Genomic DNA, 22,561 nt, shown 5'->3' on the forward strand with positions numbered 1-22,561 from the left:
GGCAAGTCAGTTAAGAACAAATTCTTATTTACAACGACGGCCTACCAGGAACAGTGGGTTAACTGCCTTGTTCAGGGGCAGAACGACAGATTTTTACCTTGTCAGCTCGGGGATTAGATGCAGCAACCTTTCAGTTAATGGTCCAACGCTCTAACCACTAGCCTACCTGCCGCCCCGAAGTCTAAACCAAGACTTGGATTAGACTTGGAATAGAACCAGGGATACATATGGTAGGAAGTTATACAGGTATTGAGAGTAACTCGGGTAAGAGGCGACTAAGTAACGGGAATTCAGTTAACTTTGTTTGGCTGTCACTAGGTAAAGGCATCATCCTACTGTACAGGTAAGTCCTCTATCTACTGCATCTCCAGACAGGTGCATGATTTAATATCAAAATTATAGGTAAATAAGGGTCCACCATGTTCTCTCTGTCTGGGAAACCAATGTCTGTCCAGGTCAATTAAGTATGCAAATACCAACTAGGCTACATACACAGCATAATGGCATGTGTTGTACATTGACTACACACCTCATAAAGTAATGTCTATGCATAATAATGTACGGTCATAGTATGTATTGTAGTTTTATCAGGTTACAGCAGCTAAACTCAATGGTGAGCACCTTTCTACATCTTGGAGTTAGACAAAGGTGAAACCAGGTCAACCACTTTAATTGTGTGTGTGTGTGTGTATATGTGGATAGTTAGTGGGTGAGCAGATATTGTCATTTTTCATTCATCCATTTGAAAGAAGTGGATGGGGCAGTAGTGTGGGAAAAAGAGAGGAAACCAGACACTGCATTCCACCCCTCTCTCTCTCTCTCTCTCTCTCTCTCTCTCTCTCTCTCTCTCTCTCTCTCTCTCTCTCTCTCTCTCTCTCTCTCTCTCTCTCTCTCTCTCTCTCTCTCTTTCTCTCTCTCTCTTTCTCTCTCTCTCTCTCTCTTTCTCTCTCTCTCTCTTTCTCTCTCTCTCTATATTCATTTCAAAAGTGAAATAAACAATAAAAATGAACAGTAAACATTACACTCACAGAAGTTCCAAAACAATAAAGACATTTCAAATGTCATATTTATATTTATACAGTGTTGTAACGATGTGCAAATGGTTAAAGTACAAAAGGGAAAATAAATATGGGTTGTATTTACAATGGTGTTTGTTCTTCACTGGTTTCCCTTTTCTTGTTGCAACAGGTCACAAATCTTGCTGCTGTGATCGCACACTGTGGTATTTCACCCAGTAGATATGGGAGTTTATCAAAATTGGGTTTGTTTTCAAATTCTTTGTGGATCTGTGTAATCTGAGGGAAATATGTGTCTCTAATATGGTCATACATTTGGCATGAGGTTAGGAAGTGCAGCTCAGTTTCCACCTCATTTTGTGGGAAGTGTGCACATAGCCTCACTTCTCTTGACAGCCAGGTCTGCCTACGGCGGCCTTTCTCAATAGCAAGGCTATAAGCTCACTGAGTCTGAACATAGTCAAAGCTTTCCTTAAATTTGGGTCAGTCACAGTGGTCAGGTATTCTGCCACTGTGTACTCTCTGTTAAGGATTAAATAGCATTCTAGTTTGCTCTCTTTTTTTGCTAAACATTTCCAATGTGTAAAGTAATTATACTTGAGTTTTTTCATCATTTGTTTGGGTCTGATTGTGTTGCTGTTGCTGTCCTGGGGCTCTGTGGTGTCAGCTTGCAGGACCAGCTTGCTTAGGGGACTCTTCTCCAGGTTAATCTCTCTGTAGGTGATGGCTTTGTTATGGAAGGTTTGGGAATCGCTTTCTTTTAGGTGGTTATAGAATTTAAGGTCTCTTTTCTGGATTTAGATCATTAGCGGGTATCGGCCTGCTCCATTGTACACAGAGTATGTTTTTGCAAAATTTGGCATGCAGAGTCTCAATTGGTGAGCGAACCCCAGACCTCACAACCATAGAGGGCAATTGGTTCTATAACTTAGTCAAGTATTTTTAGCCAGATCCTAATTGTTATGTCAAATGTTCTGTTCCTTTTGATGGTGTAGAAGACCCTTCTTGCCTTGTCTCCCAGATCGTTCCAGCATTGTGGAAGTTACCTATGGTTCTGAGGTCTCTCTCTACTCTACCTGAACTACAGTTATGACAGGTGAATCCACCCCCTCTGATGTAAGATGAGATAAATCCATAGTCAAGTTCAAGGGAGGGGTTTAGAGACATCTGTTCTAAGGGGGGTGGAGTTCAGTACCCTGGTGCTATTCTGATTCTCTCCATTGGCTCCTTTGTTGGAGGAGCTCTAGTTGAAGGAACCATATCTGATGTCTATCTGCTCTCATCAGACAGACAGTGAGCAGCCACCAATCTGACCCGTCAGACAAGCACCATCAAAGCTAAGGACCCCTGACCTGGGCCGTCAACACATATGCCTGCCATGCCTGCCATGCTGATGCAAAGGTCAATTAGAGCTCTCAGTCTACCAGTACAGATAAGCATAATTCAATGAAGCACCCCAAATGACCAAAATGAGGGGTGCATCATTGTATTGATTAAAAACTTATTTTTAAACATACAAATCACAACAGGAGTTTTTTGTAGCCCAACAGGTCTAACCAAAGTTATTCTGTGTAGGTTAGAGTGTGGAAAATCACCAACTTTAGCATCCATAAAGTGTGCTGTTTAAAAAAATATTATTGTACTTCTCTGCCTCCAATGCAGTGTATAGTCTGAACCAAAACTCAAAATTTAGTAAGAGGAGTGCCTGGTTGTTTGTTTACATGGCTGGTATCAGATTTGCATGGTAGACTGCTTGATTGATGGAGGGTATACCACAGCCCATTATTCTGTGTGTGTGTGTTTGTGTGTGAATGAGATCGTGTGGTTACCCGTGCTTACCTGCTCGACTTGAGTTACAGGGATACGCATATGGCTGTACACGTGTGCCACACACACACACACACACACACACACACACACACACACACACACACACACACACACACACACACACACACACACACACACACACACACACACACACACACACACACACACACACACACACACACACACACACACACACCTGCATGCTTTACAGTCATAATGTTTAAGGATTATTTATCATCTGTTACTATAGAAGGACTGTATTGCTGCAACCCTTCCTTGACACAAAATGCACACTATTTATCCATGTTCCCGCATGTTAGGATTACCTGTTAAAGCTTTAAATAATGTACACCATTCCTACATTATTGATCACAAGCAGTATATACAATGATTCACCCTCCACAGTATAGGAGAGTTCTCAGGAAGGTGGTGCACAGTACTGAGTTACACGTATGAATAGTGTGTTAATCAGTAAACTGCAGTAAATCATTAGACATCTTATTGTATTCATTAATATTAGCAAATACATGCAGACATTTACTCAATTCAGTCCTCATACAGCTACGTAATAATTGGTTATATGCTGTTCATAGGCATACCTTGACTTCTTACCAGTATAGTGAATAAGTACAGTGGATATGGTCTACAGTGGTACAGAGAGCCTTGGTCTGCATCCAAAATGCCACCCTATTCCCTACATGGTGCACTACTTTTGAGCAGAACCCTATAGGCCCTGGTCAAAAGCGGTGCAATATAAAGGGTGACATTTAGGACACAATCTTGGTTTGGCTGTGGCCTCCTGAGCCTCCTGAGTTTAGCCTGATGTTGACAGAGGGAGGGTGCCCTTGTCCTTCAGCCCTGAATAGTCTCTGATTGTTCTCAGGAATGACTGCAGGGCTGCTAAACTGGGTTTCTTTCAATAAGACAAGAATCTGCATTGATCTGAACAAACTGTCAAGTGCTAGTAGATAATTACTCAACAGGCAAATCAAGCCAGAGCTGACCCAGGCCCTGTAAAGCTATTGTACTGTAGAATGAAGTAGGGCTGGTTGACAAGACTTTGAGAGGGGTTTTGTGTGTAATTTTTACTATCTTGTGTGGTATGGTCAAACGTGAAGGGGTGCACACACACGCACGCACGCGCACGCGCACGCGCACGCGCACACGCACACGCACACACACACACACACACACACACACACACACACACACACACACACACACACACACACACACACACACTTCCTGTCTTCCAAGTAAAAGTTGATGAATCAGATGTGGGTCTTTTTCACTGAGTCATTGGGCCCATGGCCAGAACGGAAGCTCATTACGATTATAAATCCCTGAGAGAGTGAATGAGAGTTGGATGCAGTGCTTGACTTTGGCAGGAGCTCACCAGAGCTGAGTACATTTACCTTTTACATTTGAGCAATTTAGACTCATACAGAGCGACATACTGTAGTGAGTGCATACATTTCCATACTTTTTTTCCCATACTGGTCCCCCATGGGAATTGAACCCACAACCCTGGCTTTGCAAGCGCCATGCTCTACCAACCATTACTGGCGCACAAATGTTCTACTGCTTGAGCTCCTGTTACTCTTCTAGAATATTATCTCAAAGGTTTTGAGGAGCTCTTGCACCTAAATATAAACAGTACCTGCACCCAAAATGAGTACCGGAACCTATTTCAGTCCAAGTCGAGCACTGGTTGGATGAGATTGGGAGGTGGTAATGAGCGTGAACAGGCTGGACGGGGCAGCTGACTGGGCAGCTCACTTCCTGTCTCCGTTCCGAACGTCACCCTATTAACTCTGTTTCATGCTTTACTTTTGACCAGGGCCCATTGGGTTCCAAATGGCACCATTTCCCTTTATCGTGCACTACTTTGTCAAAAGTAGTACAACAAATAGGCAATAGGGTGCCATTTGGGATGTAGTCCCTGTGTTGCCACTGGCCATGAAGATTTTGCATATAAAGACCATTATCTTTAGTCTACAAACACACACACACACACACAAAAAAAAAAATACACACACACACAAGGATCTTTCTGGAGGTTTTATTGACACGATGGTGACAGGAAGACGGCTGAGACAGACATTTTATTACAATACGTATCACTGTGTGTGTGTGTGTTACCAAGGCTGTTGGTGGACCTCGTCAACTGGCAGACAGATTGCACAACATTGGGTAAACTTACTGGTGGCCATAAAGATTCTGTATTTGATAGGTTCCAAGATATTGTTTGTCTACAATTTTATTTCCCTGGTTGAGACATTCACTGTCTTCTTTGGCAGACAATCCAGAGACATTTGCAATCAGTGATGCCTTGTGCCCTTTGGTATGCACCAGAGCCATACAGTACATATCTACAGTCAGGTTGACTCCCCATAGTACTGTATGCTATACTTCATTCCCTCCTTCAGGTACATTTTCAATGGGGTTGAGGTCCAGATGTTGATTTTGTGGTCAATTAACCATTTCTTTGTGGATTTTTATGTGTGCCTGGGGTTAGTGTCTTGCTAAAAGGTCCACTTGCTGCCAAGTTTCAGCATTCTGGCAGAGGCAACCATTTTGCGATGGCCATCTCAGTCTCTGGACTTCAACCCCATTGAAATGTACAGTTATGAATATAACTACTGTTACCTGAACGAGGGAACGAAGAATAGCATACAGTACTATGGGGAGTCAACAACCAATCCTATTTACCTGACGCAAACTTAAATCACACCCAACAGACCAATGGCTTACGAGCCTGCCCTCGGAAGCTATAATCCTGGAGCTCGCATCCCATTTCCTCAATCCAGTGCCACTCTTCAGCGAGCCCAAACCCCTTGATGGCAGGGGGCCAAAACATGTTATACCTCGTTCCCTCCTTCAGAGAACAGTAGTTATATTCATAACTGTACGTTCCCTAACCTCACGGTTCCAAGAACAATACTTACCTTAACTCGTACAAGGAACAGCATGTCCAAAACAACAGAACACTTGTCGTGATTTGGTAATGCCCACACACATGCTTTATAGCATCGACCTATGTCGATGAACCGCGGCAGCCCAAGACTCAAACCCACAGGAACCTGTGCAAACCCTGATAATGTGCACTCGGCGCGTTGCCGGCCACTAAGGCAGCCCAAGGCTCAAACCCACAGGAAACTGTGCAAACCCTGATAATGTGCACTCGGCGCGTTGCCGGCCATTAAGGCAGCCCAAGGCTCAAACCCACAGGAAACTGTGCAAACCCTGATAATGTGCACTCGGCGCGTTGCCGGCCATTAAGGCAGCCCAAGGCTCAAACCCGCAGGAAACTGTGCAAACCCTGATAATGTGCTCTCAGGGGGCTGCCGGCCATTAAAGCAATCCAAGGCTCAAATCCACAGAGAAGCTGTGATAACCCAGACAAAACGCTGCCTAACATCGACCATGGCGGCCCAAGTCTATAGAACCCATGGTTCCAAGAACAACACTTACCTTGCGACCCTGAAAAGTCAGGCAATTCCAAAACAACAGGGCACCTGATGTGACTTGGTAATGTGCATGCGCGCACCGCTTCATTGTCAAACCTCCTCTTCTGTTGGGACAAAAAGGCACGATTCAGAACCAAGTCCAGAAGAATCCCAGAAACTGAATGTGCTGAGCCAGAGTCAAACAACTTTTCTGGTGATTCATTATGAACCCCAGTGACTGAATATGGAAAACCAGCATGGCAGCGTGGAGTGCTACCTGTTCCCTCGACCAGCCAATCGTCCAGATAGGCCAATACTCTGATCAACTGGCACCACACCAGTGCCAAAGCCACTTCCACCACCATAGAAAAGGTGCGGCAATAGGGAGAGGGGAGGAAGTATAGGACATGTACATATGCATGCTTCAGATCTATGGACGTGAACCAATCGCTGGGATGCACAAATTGCAAATGCTGGCAAAGGGTGAGCATTTTTAACTTGCAACCTTGAGGTGCTTGTTTAAAACATGCACGTTCCGTATGGGACGCAACGTTCCATTGCTCTTGGGAACTAAGATGTACCGGCAGTACCAACTGCTCTGTACTTCTGACACGCGGACCACCTGAATAGCCTGCTTCTGTAGGAGAGCGGAAAACTCCTCTCTCAAGACAGGCGCAAAGGACCGTGGGGAACAATGACATAATGATGCAACGAAAAGGAGGAGAACACACAGTGAACTGCAGACCGTACACCCTGTTCCCCATCCTCCCCCCCATGGTGAAACTGCGCATGCCAGCCATTGGACGGAGCACGCTGCCAGTCTCTCATACATGATCTCCTGAAGGAGTGCCGCCCTGGCGACTGACACAGTCTTGGCAACTGTGTGTCTGAACGTGGGGAAGAAAGTGTGTGTTCTGATATCCAAGAGTCAATCAGTGACTCTGAACACTGCTGACACCCCTCCCCTACCAATTCCGACCACCAATCTTCCAAAAGTCAGCCCGTCTCCCAATGGAAGTTGAGCCCAGGCGGAGAAAATGGCCACACGAACGAACTGGTCTGAACCAAGGCCCCCTGAGCGTGTTTCCACCCCAGGCAAACAGGACAGCACTAGTGAGTATCTTTAATTTTCATTGTGAAACCACAGGCCATAGGGCACAGTCTTATGTTCAAACTCGGCTGGTTAGCTTTTTTGGACTTACTCTTACCACTGGTCATCTTAATCAAGCAAGGAAGCGCTGGCTACACCAGCAGAGCAGAAAGTAGTGGGTTTGTAGAAAACACAAAAACGGATCCCAAGACCCAAAACTTGGAACATTTAAGGGGACGAGTACTTTCTCCCCACTAACAAGACACCTAAGTTGGAGCTGAATCTCGTAGCCTTCGTGTACTTGAAAAGTTTGTAAATTGAGTGACGCGTTCTCCCTTCAGGCGAGCTGAAGAGCAAAGAAATGGATGTGAGCCCCGCTATTATAACCAGGAACGTGGGGCTTCGAAGGGCGGGCTCGTTATCCATTGGCCCGTTGGGCGTGATTTCAGTTTACTTCAGGTGAATAGGATTGGTTGTTGACTCCCCATCGTATCCTATACCGAGTGACCTACTGAAAGGGAACCTGTGATTTGAATTGAAGAGGGGAAGTGCAGACTAAGGATATCAAGAATCTGGAAAGATTCTGTATGGAGGAATGGTCTAAGATCCCTCCCACTGTGTTCTCCAATCTCAGAAAACATTTTAGAAAAAGGCGTAGCGCCGTTATCCTCACAAAATTAGGTATGGAAAGGTATTGAAAACCGATGTGCCAAAATGTTTACTCTCATCTTTTAGAGATTTTTTATTTTTTTACTTGTTAAACAAAATCTATTTCTCAGAGCAATTGTATCAGTATAATAATAATATACATATTTTTTTAGCATACAATGTAGTTGTGTTTGTATTATTTATTTTACAAACTCTTTTTTTTTGTTCATCTTCATCAAGGGTGCCAATAATTTTGGACCTGCCTGTATATCTATGGCTCTGGTAAGCACTGCAGAGTGCCTTGAGTCATGCGAGAGAGAAGTATGCACTTGATTTGAGACTAGTATGTAGTTGATTTGGAAAAATGTTCACTCGTTTTTATGAAATTACTACAGAACAAACCCCAAAAACCGAGATCACAGTTTGGTGTGTTTACTTTTCGTAACCCATCATAACTATCAAGCTGAAGAAATGAACATCTCAGATCTGGAAAACAATCTCTCCGATGACATAACAACTACTTATCGTTAAATTGCACTTACACTCTGCTCCCTTTTCTACAGCTCCACCGGAAGTGACTCCCTTCAACCCCTTCTCAGTCACAGAATAGAGAACCAAAACATAAACTAATCAAAAAAAGAAACGTCCTCTCACTGTCAACTGCGTTTATTTCCAGCAAACTTAACATGTGTAAATATTTGTATGAACATAACAAGATTCAACAACTGAGACATAAACTGAACAAGTTCCATAGACATGTGACTAACAGAATTTGAATAATGTGTCCCTGAACAAAGGGGTAACAGTCTGTATCTGGTGTGGCCACCAGCTGCGTTAAGTACTGCACTGCATCTCCTCCTCATGGACTGCACCAGATTTGCCAGTTCTTCCTGTGAGATGTTACCCCACTCTTCCACCAAGGCACCTGCAAGTTCCCGGACATTTCTGTGGGGAATGGCCCTAGCCCTCACCCTCCGATCCAACAGGCCCCAGACATGCTCAATGGGAGTGAGATCCGGGCTCTTTGCTGGCCATGGCAGAACACTGACATTCCTGTCTTGCAGGAAATCACGCACAGAACGAGCAGTATGGCTGGCATTGAAATACTGGAGGGTCATGTCAGGATGAGCCTGCAGGAAGGGTACCAGATTAGGGAGGAGGATGTCTTCCCTGTAACACACAGCGTTGAGATTGCCTGCAATTAAAAAAAATATATATATATATATTTTTTTAACCTTAATTTTACTAGGCAAGTCAGTTAAGAACAAATTCTTAATTTCAATGACGGCCTAGGAACAGTGGGTTAGGTTAACTGCCTATTCAGGGGCAGAACAACAGATTTGTACCTTGTCAGCCCAGGGATTTGAACTTGCAACCTTTCGGTTACTAGTCCAACGCTCTAACCACTAGGCTACCCTGCCGCCCCGATGACAACAAGCTCAGTCCGATGATGCTGTGACACAATGCCCCAGACCATTATGGACCCTCCACCTCCAAATTGATGCCACTCCAGAGTACAGGCCTCGTGTAACGCTCATTCCTTCGACGATACATGCAAATCCAACCATCACCCCTGGTGAGACAAAACCCGCGACTCGTCAGTGAAGAGCACTTTTTGCCAGTCCTGTCTGGTCCAGCGACGGTGGGTTTGTGCCCATAGGCGATGTTGTTGCCTGTGATGTCTGGTGAGGACCTGCATTATAACAGGCCTACAAGCCCTCAGTCCAGCCTCTCTCAGCCTATTGCGGACAGTCTGAGCACTGATGGAGGGATTGTGCGTTCGTGGTGTAACTTGGGCAGTTGTTGTTGCCATCCTGTACCTGTCCCGCAGGTGTGATGCTCGGATGTACCGATCCTGTGCAGGTGTTGTTACACGTGGTCTGCCACTGCGAGGATGATCAGCTGTCTGTCCTGTTTCCCTGTAGCGCTGTCTTAGGTGTTTCACAGTGCGGACATTTCAAAATATTGTCCTGGTCACATCTGCAGTCCTCATGCCTCCTTGCAGCATGCCTAAGGCACGTTCACACAGATGAGCAGGAACCCTGGGCATCTTTCTTTTGGTGTTTTTCAGAGTCAGTAGAAAGGCCTCTTTAGTGTCCTACGTTTTCATAACTGTGACCTTAATTGCCTACTGTCTGTAAGCTGTGTCTTAACAACCGTTCCACAGGTACATGTTCATTAATTGTTTATGGTTCATTGAAAAAGCATGGGAAACAGTGTTTAAACCCTACAATCGGTGAAGTTTATTTGGATTTTTACAAATTATCTTTGAAATACAAGGTCCTGAAAAAGGGACGTTTCTTTTTTTGCTGAGTTTAGAATGTGAGTATACCTGTAGAGTATACTATACAACTCAAACATCAAGTGGCAGCAAGTCATCTCTCCCACTCTTCATTTGGGAAGAGACATTTGTAAATGTGTTGCTCTAATTCTCACACATTTCAAAATCCATTGAATTGTATGGGAACTTCTCTTCTCAAATAATCTATAGTGTATTTAGTGTGGTTTTATAGAAGGTTGTATCTTGGTGGGAAGAGAAGAAACACTCTTTACTTGCCACAGGTTTAGTCATCATGATAGTAATGCAATACCACTTCAGGTATTTGCTTAGCAAACTTTACATCACTGGCAAAATCCTCTCTATCTCTCTCTTGACAACAGTGCAAAAAAAGAAGAGTCAGAGTGTGAACCCACAGGATGCACCTGTCCCTTTAAGACAGAGGAAGTGTCTCAACCTCCCAGGTGCAGGAATCCAATGGGATGTGACCATATTTGGTTTCCGGAAATGTTGGAATTCCTTCAGGTGAGATCGGCCAAGGGATTTACGTCACAAAGCAAATGGGGTCACATGAGTGAAGTGAACACAGATCTGTAAGAACGCAACACTCTAATTTAACCCCCGCACTGCCAAGTCATTCTGAATGAGACAACTATTCACTATCACTACTGTAGAGAACACAGTTCAACCAATATCACTGTCTGTGTATTACTGATTGCACCAGTCCAACAGTAGGCAGGCATGCAACCCAGAAAATCATGATAAGGAATTGTTTTTTTATATCAAATGCTAAATATTATAATTTAGATGCATATATTAGAAAATAGAAAATAGAAATCATAGTTAGAAAATAACTTATTTTATTATTTTAGAATAATAAAACTTCAATAAAAATGTAGATCCTATCTAATTTCTAAAGAATGTGCATGTACAGATGAAGGAATAGTAACATATCTTTAGTTAATGTAATCATGCACTCATTCTTTACTCAACCACATGATCATTTCTCATACCTGCAACACTGGAAAAGCTTCATTAAATGTCTTTTGATATGTAAATACCCTTTCTGAGTGTTTGGTTCATCTGTTTTCCCAACACAAACATAATGAGGACACTACCACCTGAAAAGTCAGGACACCTGAAATAGGGCTGAAAATCTCCAGGCAAAAATTGGATGGTCACCCTAACACACATGGTCAATTTACTAGACTAGGCTACAATGTGTAGGCCTATTATCACAAACTTCAAATAGGCCTACCGGTAGCCAGTGATGTGGTGGTAAAGAAATTGATGGAAAAAGTCATGCTCCCTATACTTTCAATGCATTTTCTGAAAAAGGGGAGTAAACTGTGTTTAGTTGCATTTACCCTCCACTAGGCCTAAACTGCCGGTAGCCTTACTTCTCAGCCGAGGCAATTTTTACATACATGAACACACGCAGAACAGGTAGCCTACATTCAATATAATACACGAGTTGAATCAAAACATGTTTACACCCTAGTTCATGAGTTGAGTGCTTGGAGTGTTCACAGATCGTGTGACATAAAACACCTACCTTTCTTTCCTTACATGAATGACATTTATGACAGTGTTATTTGTCATTGTTAAGCCTTTAACAATTGAATTAGAACATTGAACTTAAGCCCTGTACGATTCACGGATCTTGGAGAACTCTGAAAATGTAAGTTGTAACTATGCCTACATAAAATGGAATTATGTTTGGCTGTGAAAAGAGTTCTCACGGGCACACAAACCCAAAATAATGTTAGGCCTATGCCATTGCAAAATCAAATGCGTCTAACTGAAAGAGTCAACTATAGGCCTTACGGTCAATGTTGGATGGGTTGGATGCAGATTGGTGTCTAGCTGTAGGCTAGTTGTCTAGGGATATTGGTGTCTAGCTAGCTGTAGGCTAGTTGTCTAGGGATATTGGTGTCTAGCTAGCTGTCGGCTCGTTGTCTAGGGATATTGGTGTCTAGCTAGCTGTAGGCTCGTTGTCTAGGGATATTGGTGTCTAGCTAGCTGTAGGCTAGTTGTCTAGGGATATTGGTGTCTAGCTAGCTGTAGGCTAGTTGTCTAGGGATATTGGTGTCTAGCTAGCTGTAGGCTAGTTGTCTAGGGATATTGGTGTCTAGCTAGCTGTAGGCTAGTTGTCTAGAGATATTGGTGTCTAGCTAGCTGTAGGCTAGTTGTCTAGGGATATTGGTGTTTAGCTAGCTGTAGGCTAGTTGTCTAGGGATATTGGTGTCTAGCTAGCTGTAGGCTAGTTGTCTAGGGATATTGGTGTCTAGCTAGCTGTAGGCTAGTTGTCTAGGGATATTGGCGACCATCATCAGCTGATCCAGGAAAGAAAACAAATATTGATAGAAAATAATAAAGCTAAATCAATGGTCTATTTCTTCTGGCCACGGAGAATACCAGTACCCGCGAGCAATGAGCAGTGAGCCCTCTAAACAGCTAACTGACAAGAGCAAACAATGATAAATCAACAGATAAATCTAATGCATTGGAATAAAGGATCATTTTATCAAGGGCACATGTCAAACAAACGGACAAAATGAGCAAGCACAAATGAAAATCTATGCATTTAAAGGGGCTCAGCTGGGGCCAAAATTCAGCCCTACTGAGTGGACAGCGTCGTGGACAGAGAGACAATTTGTGTAGCCACCTAGAAATAAATGGTTTAAACCATGACAGAGAGATGGGGGTGTTATCTCAGCTATCTCTCCCCCCCCTCTCTCTCTCTCTCTCTCACACACACACACACACACACACACACACACACACACACACACACACACACACACACACACACACACACACACACACACACACACACACACACACAGTGATACGTATTGTAATAGAATGTCTGTCTCAGCCCTCTTCCTGTCACCATCGTGTCAATAAAACCTCCAGAAAGATCATTGTGTGTGTGTGTGTGTGTGTGTGTGTGTGTGTGTGTGTGTGTGTGTGTGTGTGTGTGTGTGTGTGTGTGTGCGTGCGTGCGTGCGTGCGTGCGTGCGTGCGTGCGTGCGTGCGTGCGTGCGTGTGTGTGTGTGCGTGCGTGTGTGGTTCAAAGAATAAGAATAATGTCTGTGTGTGTTTGTTCTCTGCTGGTGGTGGTGCAATTCTGAACTGCTCCAGGAAACAGAGGGAGGTGTAGAAGGGTAGAGGACCCGACTGAAGAAGAAAGGATGAGAAAGGAGACAAAGAAACCCTGTTCAGCCCTAAGAGTGTGGGAATCCTCATGCCTGAGGTTTGTTTTGAGTTTACACAGCCACGCAACAACAATACCGAGTTAATCCCACTCTCTCTCTCTCCTTCTGTCTCTCTCGTAAGGTGATACTTTGAGACCTGAAGGTGTACTAAAAGCACATATATAGGTAAATCCCTGTATTGTATTGTATCTTACGTTTTTTTATGTGAATCTTCTCACTACAAGATGGTTCCACAAATCACAACACAACTTAATCATAATCATATAATCACACTCCTGAAATGCAGAGCAAACTGAGTATTGATGATACTGTATGTCAAAGATCATGATGCTACTCATCACTACACCAGATGGCTTTCTTCACAGATTAGTGTTCATATCAAACACTCTCTAATATGTGGCAGTCTCTTAGTTTCTGTTTCCCAAACGACTTTAAGACCTCAGGCTTTGTGTCTCTATTGTAGTTTAGGAGAGTTGGAAGACTGGCAGACCAGAGGCACTATATAACTGGAAGTGTGTGTGGATTGCTCTGTAAAGCAGAGTGAGCAGAGCGGAGTGTGAGGATGGTTTTGACTGGGATCAATAGGGTCCTGCGGCACGTACTCCTTGTACCTTCATGTAACTTTCCTTGGTCTGATCCATATTACCCAATCAGGTGTTGCAGGCTCCAGGGTTTCAATCAAAGCAAACTTAATCAATCATAGTTATACCGGTGGCTCTTTTGATAAGTGTAATGTTTCTGAAAGGTTTTGAAATGTTGCAGTCTGTTTTACCTGAACATTTCCATTACGGTTTGGAAACGCTTGGTTCAGAAAGCTTAGCTGTCCCAAATGTGCCTGTTGTGGAATCATTCATCCTTAATCTCAGTAGAAGGCCTGACTATGCACAAGCCACTGCAATAGAGTCAGGAACGTACCTGGCTGTGGAAACTACATGAGTGCCAAGGATGTCGCTGTGGAATCTAAAATAGAGCCAGGGAGTTGGCTGTGGAACTACAGTAGAGCTAGGAATTTGGCTGTGGAAACTACAATAGAGCCAGGGAGTTGGCTGTGGAAACTACAATAGAGCCAGGGATTTGGCTGTGGAGAGACTACAATAGAGCCAGGGATTTGGCTGTGGAATTTAAAATAGAGCTAGGGAGTCGGCTGTGGAAACTACAAAAGAGCTAGGGATTTGGCTGTGGAAAATACAATAGAGCCAGTTAGTTGGCTGTGGAAACTACAATAGAGTCAGGGATTTGGCTGTGGAAACTACAATAGAGCCAGTTAGTTGGCTGTGGAAACTACAATAGAGTCAGGGATTTGGCTGTGGAAACTACAATAGAGCCAGGGTTTGGCTGTGGAAACTACAATAGAGCCAGGGTTTGGCTGTGGCAACTACAATAGAGCCAAAGAGTTGGCTGTGGAAACTACAATAGAGCCAGGGATTTGGCTGTGGAAACTACAGTAGAGCCAGGGACTTGGCTGTGGAAACTACAATAGAACCAGGGAGTTGGCTGTGGAAACTACAATAGAGCCAGGGATTTGGCTGTGGTAAATACAATAGAGCCAGGGATTTGGCTGTGGAAACTACAATAGAGCCAGGGAGTTGGCTGTGGAAACTACAATAGAGCCAGGGAGTTGGCTGTAGAAAATACAATAGAGCCAGGGATTTGGCTGTGGAATCTAAAATAGAGCTAGGGAGTCGGCTGTGTAAACTACAAAAGAGCTAGGGATTTGGCTGTGGAAACTACAATAGAGCTAGGGATTTGGCTGTGGAACTACAATAGAGCCAGGGATTTGGCTGTGGAAAATACAATAGAGCCAGTTAGTTGGCTGTGGAAACTACAATAGAGTCAGGGATTTGGCTGTGGAAACTACAATAGAGCCAGGGATTTGGCTGTGGAAACTACAATAGAGCCAGGGTTTGGCTGTGGAAACTACAATAGAGCCAGGGTTTGGCTGTGGAAACTACAATAGAGCCAAAGAGTTGGCTGTGGAAACTACAATAGAGCCAGGGATTTGGCTGTGGAAACTACAATAGAGCCAGGGATTTGGCTGTGGTAACTACAATAGAGCCAGGGATTTGGCTGTGGTAACTACAATAGAGCCAGGGATTTGGCTGTGGAAACTACAATAGAGCCAGGGAGTTGGCTGTGGAAACTACAATAGAACCAGGGAGTAGGCTGTGAAAACTACAATAGAGCTAGGGATTTGGCTTTGGAAACTACAATGGAGCCAGGGAGTTGGCTGTGGAAACTACAATGGAGCCAGGGAGTTGGCTGTGGAAACTACAATAGAGCCAGATACAGTATCTTCCAGACATCAAGTTCTTTGGCTGTTGCAATAGAGCGAGAAGCCTACCTGGTTGTGGAAACTACACTAGAGTCAGGTCCCATTATACAGCCTGCTACTTGGCTGTGGAAACAGCAACACACCATCTGTGGCTGGGAGTGTTGTTGGGACACAATGGGCCCATGTAATTCCACACGGGGAGCTACTGACATACACACACACACACACACACAAGTACTGAGGCCTGTAAAGATGTACACACACACACACACACACACACACACACACACACACACACACACACACACACACACACACACACACACACACACACACACACACACACACACACACACACACACACACACACACACACACACACACACACACACACACACACACACACACACACACACACACAAACTCGCATGAGCACATACACATGTACACAAACACACACGCATATGCACAAACTAACACTCACACAGGCTTAAAGTAAATCCACACACTACTGAGACAGAAGGTACGGAGCATACCATAGTGTTGCAATGTCGTTTTTTGACACAAAGAAATAGCATTGCAACGCTCCAATGGCTCCTTGTAATGCCCTGTTTACATTGTGACATATTTCATTCCGCCGTACTTCATCTTCACAGAGTCTTGCCCAGCTACTGAACAGAGTGTAGTGTTTGTAATGCAAGATAGAGGAGAGCCTGTCTTGTCAGAAATCACATTTCTTTTGGGAGACTACAAAATATGAACTTTTCATTCAAGACATGATAAATATACTGAAAATTGTACTCAGTTCCAGTTCATATAAAGGAATCAGTCAATTGAAATAAGGCCCTAATCTATGGTTTTCACATGACTGGGCGTGGCCATGTGTGGGCTTGGGAAGGCATTGGCCCACCCACTTGGGAGCCAGGTCAACCCACCGGAGAGCCAGGCCTACCCAGTGGAGAGCCAGCCCAACCCAGTGGAGAGCCAGGTCAACCCACTGGAGAGCCAGCCCTACCCAGTGGAGAGCCAGCCCAACCCAGTGGAGAGCCAGGTCAACCCAGTGGAGAGCCAGGTCAACCCACTGGAGAGCCAGCCCTACCCAGTGGAGAGCCAGGCCTACCCAGTGGAGAGCCATCCCTACCCAGTGGAGAGCCAGGTCAACCCACTGGAGAGCCAGTCCTACCCAGTGGAGAGCCAGGCCTACCCAGTGGAGAGCCAGCTCAACCCACTGGAGAGCCAGTGCTACCCAGTGGAGAGCCAGGCCTACCCAGTGGAGAGCCAGGCCTACCCAGTGGAGAGTCAGTCCTACCCAGTGGAGAGCCAGCCCTACCCAGTGGAGAGCCAGTCCTACCCAGTGGAGAGCCAGCCCTACCCAGTGGAGAGCCAGGCCTACCCAGTGGAGAGCCAGACCAACCCAGTGGAGAGCCAGGCCTACCCAGTGGAGAACCAGTCCTACCCAGTGGAGAGCCAGGCCTACCCAGTGGAGAGCCAGCACTACCCAGTGGAGAGCCAGGCCTACCCAGTGGAGAGCCAGTCCAACCCAGTGGAGAGCCAGGCCTACCCAGTGGAGAGTCAGTCCTACCCAGTGGAGAGCCAGCCCTACCCAGTGGAGAGCCAGTCCTACCCAGTGGAGAGCCAGCCCTACCCAGTGGAGAGCCAGGCCTAATCAGTGGAGAGCCAGACCAACCCAGTGGAGAGCCAGGCCTACCCAGTGGAGAACCAGTCCTACCCAGTGGAGAGCCAGGCCTACCCAGTGGAGAGCCAGTGTCACGACTTCCTCAGAAGTCTGTCCCTCTCCTTGTTCGGGCGATGTTCGGTGTTATGTCTGGTGTGCATCGGGTTCTGTACCCATTTATTGATTGTTCTGGTTTGCGGTGGGTTTTTATTGTTAAACTGCGCCGTTGGAAACACAGTTTTTGCTCTCCTGCGTCTGACTTCTCTGCCGCCAGTACGCACCCCTTACAGCCAGGCTCAGCCACTGGGGAGCCCAACCAACCAGAATTACATTTCTTTTCCCCCACAAAAGGACTTTATGACAGACAGAAATACTCCACAGTTTCATCAGAATCAAATCAAATCAAATTGTATTTGTCACATACACATGGTTAGCAGATCTTAATGCGAGTGTAGCGAAATGCTTGTGCTTCTAGTTCCGACAATGCAGTAATAACCAACAAGTAATCTAACTAACAATTCCAAAACTACTGTCTTATACACACAAGTGTAAGGGGATAAAGAATATGTACATAAAGATATATGAATGAGTGATGGTACAGAGTGGCATAGGCAAGATACAGTAGATGGTATCGAGTACAGTATATACATATGAGATGAGTATGTAAACAAAGTGGCATAGTTAAAGTGGCTAGTGATACATGTATTACATAAAGATGCAGTAGATGATATAGAGTACAGTATATACGTATACATATGAGATGAATAATGTAGGCTATGTAAACATTATATTCGGTAGCATTGTTTAAAGTGGCTAGTGATATATTTAACATAATTTTACATAATTTCCCATCAATTCGCATTAATTCCCATTATTAAAGTCAGCTGTCCGGGTGTGTGCTCTCCCCCCGCAGGTGAAGAAGGCGTGGTTACACGTGGTCTGCGGTTGTGAAACCAGTTGGACTTATGAACATTCAGTTCTCTGGAAACAGCTCTGATAGACATTCCTGCAGTCAGCATGCCAATTGCATGTGCCCTCAAAACTTGACATGTCGGTGGCATTGTGTTGTGTGACAAAACTGTACATTTTAGAGTGGCCTTTTATTGTCCCCAGCACAAGGTGCACCTAAGTAATGATCATGCTGTTTAATCAGCTTCTTGATGTGCCACACCTGTCAGGTGGATGGATTATCTTGGCAAAAGAGAAATGCTCACTAACAGGGATGTATACAAATTTGTGCACAGAATTTCAGAGAAATTTGCTTTTTGTCCATATGGAAAATGTCTGGGATCTTTTATTTCAGCTCATGAAACATGAGACCAACACTTTACATGCTGCATTTATATTTTTGTTCAGTATATGTTACTTTTTCCTCAACTTGGTAGCAAGTCAAGCTAGCTTGCACTGCATAGTAAAAAAAAAGCTATGCTAGGTTGAAGATACCATTGTAGCTAAAGATCTTCACCTAATAATTATCATCGAAAGCAAACATTATTACAATCACAATAAACTTAAACAAGAGGAAACAGTCATATAATATTGACTTATTGACTAATTGACTTAGCAGCCAATGTGTATTATTTAACATTAGAAGATGACGCAAATTTAGAAAAATTGCTTTGCTACTACTTGCTATTCTACTTCCAAGTGTCCTTTTCTTGTGCTTTCATTTCAACATTTTCTAGGCACAATTATATCTCTGTCCAGCCTTGAGGAGCATCTGTACGAGGAGGTGAGATGATACCACAACCTCTTCTATCCTTGATGTCGTTGTATTCCGGACAAGATAACAGCTGGAGGGAGATATCACAGGATTTGAACACTGATAGCAAAGAAAAATGGAGAACCATTTGGAACTGGCATGTTCGCTATCTGAAAAAGGCGAAGGAGCCAAGGAGTGCTGATGCAGCTGATTGTCCGACAACTGGGTTGGCTTTGTGATTACGTGAAACATTGTCAGACAGACACCTATATGCCAGATACAGTATATACTCTTGTCCTTTTGTACAGTGTATGTGTGTGTGTTTCTGATATTATGTTTAGTAGACCTAGTTAGAACATGTGAAATCCGCTTGTGTACTTTCACAAGGTCATTAGATCAGTACAGTGTCAGCTCCATCCTCTCTTGAGTGAGACAGAGCCCTCCATGTCACCCCAAAAATTGGTGGGTCATTTACTAGGGGTTGCATGTTTTTTGGCATTGCTATTCTCTCATTCACATGTTAGGTATTGGGTAATGTACTGTTTTTGCTTTGTGTTTTCTCTCTTATTTCCCCTTTAATCACACTTCTCAGAGCACAGTCGTCTTATTGGCACCCTGTATTTGACATTGTACTATGTTGTTCTCCTGATATTTCTTCTCGCGATTATCACCTGGGAAGAAAATGCATATTTTGCAAAAGGTCGGCAAATGTCTTTGTCTGGTTATTTGTGCTTGTGGCAGAAAATATGACTGTTCTTAAATCGGTCACTCAATCAAATGTTACCGCTTTGTACATGAGCTATTTAGATGAGGTTAATGTCTTCGGGGTCTGTCCTTATTGTCTATATTTTTGCTATTTTCACAACCGTTATTATAATATAATAATAATATATGCCATTTAGCTGACGCTTTTATCCAAAGCGACTTACAGTAATGTGTGCATACATTCTACGTATGGGTGGTCCCGGGGATCGAACCCACTACGCTGGCGTTACAAGCGCCATGCTCTACCAACTGAGCCACAGAAGGACCACAATGAGCGCAATAGGCCTGGGTTTTGATACATAAACAAATTGTAGTTGTGAAGAGGGCTTGGCCACTCACTGGTCAATCAAGGTGTTCCATATGACTTCATATTGCATGCATTTGTCTCATGTCCTGTAGGTTATTGACGGTCTTTGCATTGCCATCGAGTACAATTTGGCTGGAGGCATGGACTATTCTGTCCTAGTTCATTGTGGATTGATACTACAGTTTATTAAATAGCATAGGCCACAGTAATGAGTGAGAGCAACAGTAAAAACAAAACATCCAGTGTGCTCAATATGTTTACATTGTTGTAATTAGCTTCAATGACTATAGGTCTTTTCACTCATCGCACTTCTCCTCAAATAAAAAAATACTATGCTCCCGTAAATTGCATTGCATACGTGAGGTACGTTCTCAAGAAGCAAGATACAGGCTCGGCCTACCGTTGATACTGCATTAGAGGACTGAATAAGTCAAATATGTTTGGAGGAGCTCATCTTTGGTAACCAGACAAGAGGTGCCCTTTGGAAATGGGAATGATACAAGCCGGAAGGAGCATGCACTGCAGGTAGGCCCATGTGAATTGTGAATCATGCAAAAGCACGTCAGCAAAAGCTTTATGAGTACAATTTAGAAACATCTTACGTATAGGTCACTTGGCTAATGCATGACCAGCATAAGAAATACACCAGACGCATTGCTGTTGAAGCAGCTTTTGTTATGGTAGGGTAAAGGGTAGCCTCATTTTTAACAAAGGAAATAGAAAAAAAGCAATTGTTACAGGAAAATAACTTAAATGTTTCAAAATAGGAGTGTCACCAGATTATCTCATCTATCTCATGATGGGCACATATCCTATATGGAGGAGTGTTTACACACTTCCAAAATCATAATAGTATTTTATACAGTGCCTTTCATTACAGGTTGAGTCTCAAAGTTGCTTTAAAAACAAAACAAACATGAAAACACTTTAACAAAAGAAATGTAGGAAGATCTGCCAGTTATTGAGCGATGATCTTCCACAGCTTAAGATAATAGGCAGTTCAGAGAGGTAGTATCTTGAGCGGAGGGAGCATTGATGGTACAGCCAGGCAGGGAAAGACATCTGATGGCCACGGCACCTCGTCGTCTTCGATGTTCACACCTCCTCCTCCGTAGATCAGGCTGGATCGTCCACGACTGAAATGTAGCACCCGCCTGGGGGATGATTCGGCGACTGTAAAGGCAGTATCTATCAGCTCAGCGGTAGTGATAAAAATCCCCCTGCGAGGAGAGCCTCTGCATCACGCAGTCCACTTCCCTCTAGGAACCGGCGCAGGAGGCCCGAAAAGCCGTCAAGGTGTTGTTGCTGCATCATTCAAATCAAACTAGCTGGTAATAATAAGGTTATATAATAACAGGAGCTGGCCAAAAAAATAATGTAATAGCCTACATCAGGGGTAATCGAGTACTATTTGAGAAGGTCCGGGTCACACACATTTCCGAGGAGGCCAAGGTCTAGATGGATAGTAACAAACCCCCACCTCGCAACCCATGCGACCCCAAACTGTTCACATGTCTCTTGTTGGCAGAGAGAAAATGTTGTAGATTTTAAGCTCATTTCCCTCAATTCTGCACATTTTGCATGAGGCAGAATTTCTTTGTTGTTGCTGTTATAATCTCATTTCCTACAATTTTATGCATTCTTCCATGTCTTACTGTATGTGTGTTTATATGATACTAGGGGTTGAAAAAAAATTAAATAGGTCCGCGGTCTGCCAGTTAAGTATGGAGGGCCCACATAGATAAAAAAGGGGATGTTCTCTCACTGTTTTGCTGCTGCCAAACTTGATCTTTGATTAAAGCTTTGGTGATTAAGATTTATTTACAAGCGGTCTCACAAGCCAAACCCTTTATTGATAGTCTTGACTACTTGGCGAATGCATTGGGCAGGACAACAAAATGCCTTTATTGAAAGGAGGGGAGGCTATGCTTGGTTTTTTAAAAATAAAATTGAACTAAATTAGAATAAAAAAAGTTGGCTGTGCTTCCGTTGTCAAAATCCATAACATAACCAACCATGTTACCACTAAAACTAGCTTTCGGTTGGTCTTAAATATCCCCACCAATGCATACTGACATTGGCACTTTACCCTTTACTGTGAAATGTTAAGTGTGAACTAGAAAAACAGCAAAATCCAAACAGCAAAAACCAAGTGTCAAGCTCACAACATGACATATAAACAGTCATCACCCAGAGGTAGGGAACATATTTTCCAAACCACACCAACATGAACATTTACTGGAGGGTGCCACTGTGATATAGCAGTATAATGGAAAGACACTGGAACAGGTGGTGTGAGGAAAGTAGT

General features: G+C 43.9%; 1 long non-coding RNA gene across 1 annotated transcript; it reads left to right on the plus strand.

The window, feature by feature from the left end:
- The first annotated feature begins 13,405 nt into the window (after positions 1-13,405).
- Positions 13,406-19,884, plus strand: LOC118366082 (uncharacterized). Its single transcript, XR_004821872.2, has 2 exons — positions 13,406-13,570; positions 19,165-19,884. It is a non-coding gene; the product is annotated as an uncharacterized LOC118366082 (long non-coding RNA).
- The last annotated feature ends 2,677 nt before the right edge of the window (positions 19,885-22,561 follow it).

The sequence above is a fragment of the Oncorhynchus keta genome, chromosome 33 (assembly GCF_023373465.1).
Source record: "Oncorhynchus keta strain PuntledgeMale-10-30-2019 chromosome 33, Oket_V2, whole genome shotgun sequence".
Classification (NCBI taxonomy): Eukaryota; Metazoa; Chordata; class Actinopteri; order Salmoniformes; family Salmonidae; genus Oncorhynchus; species Oncorhynchus keta.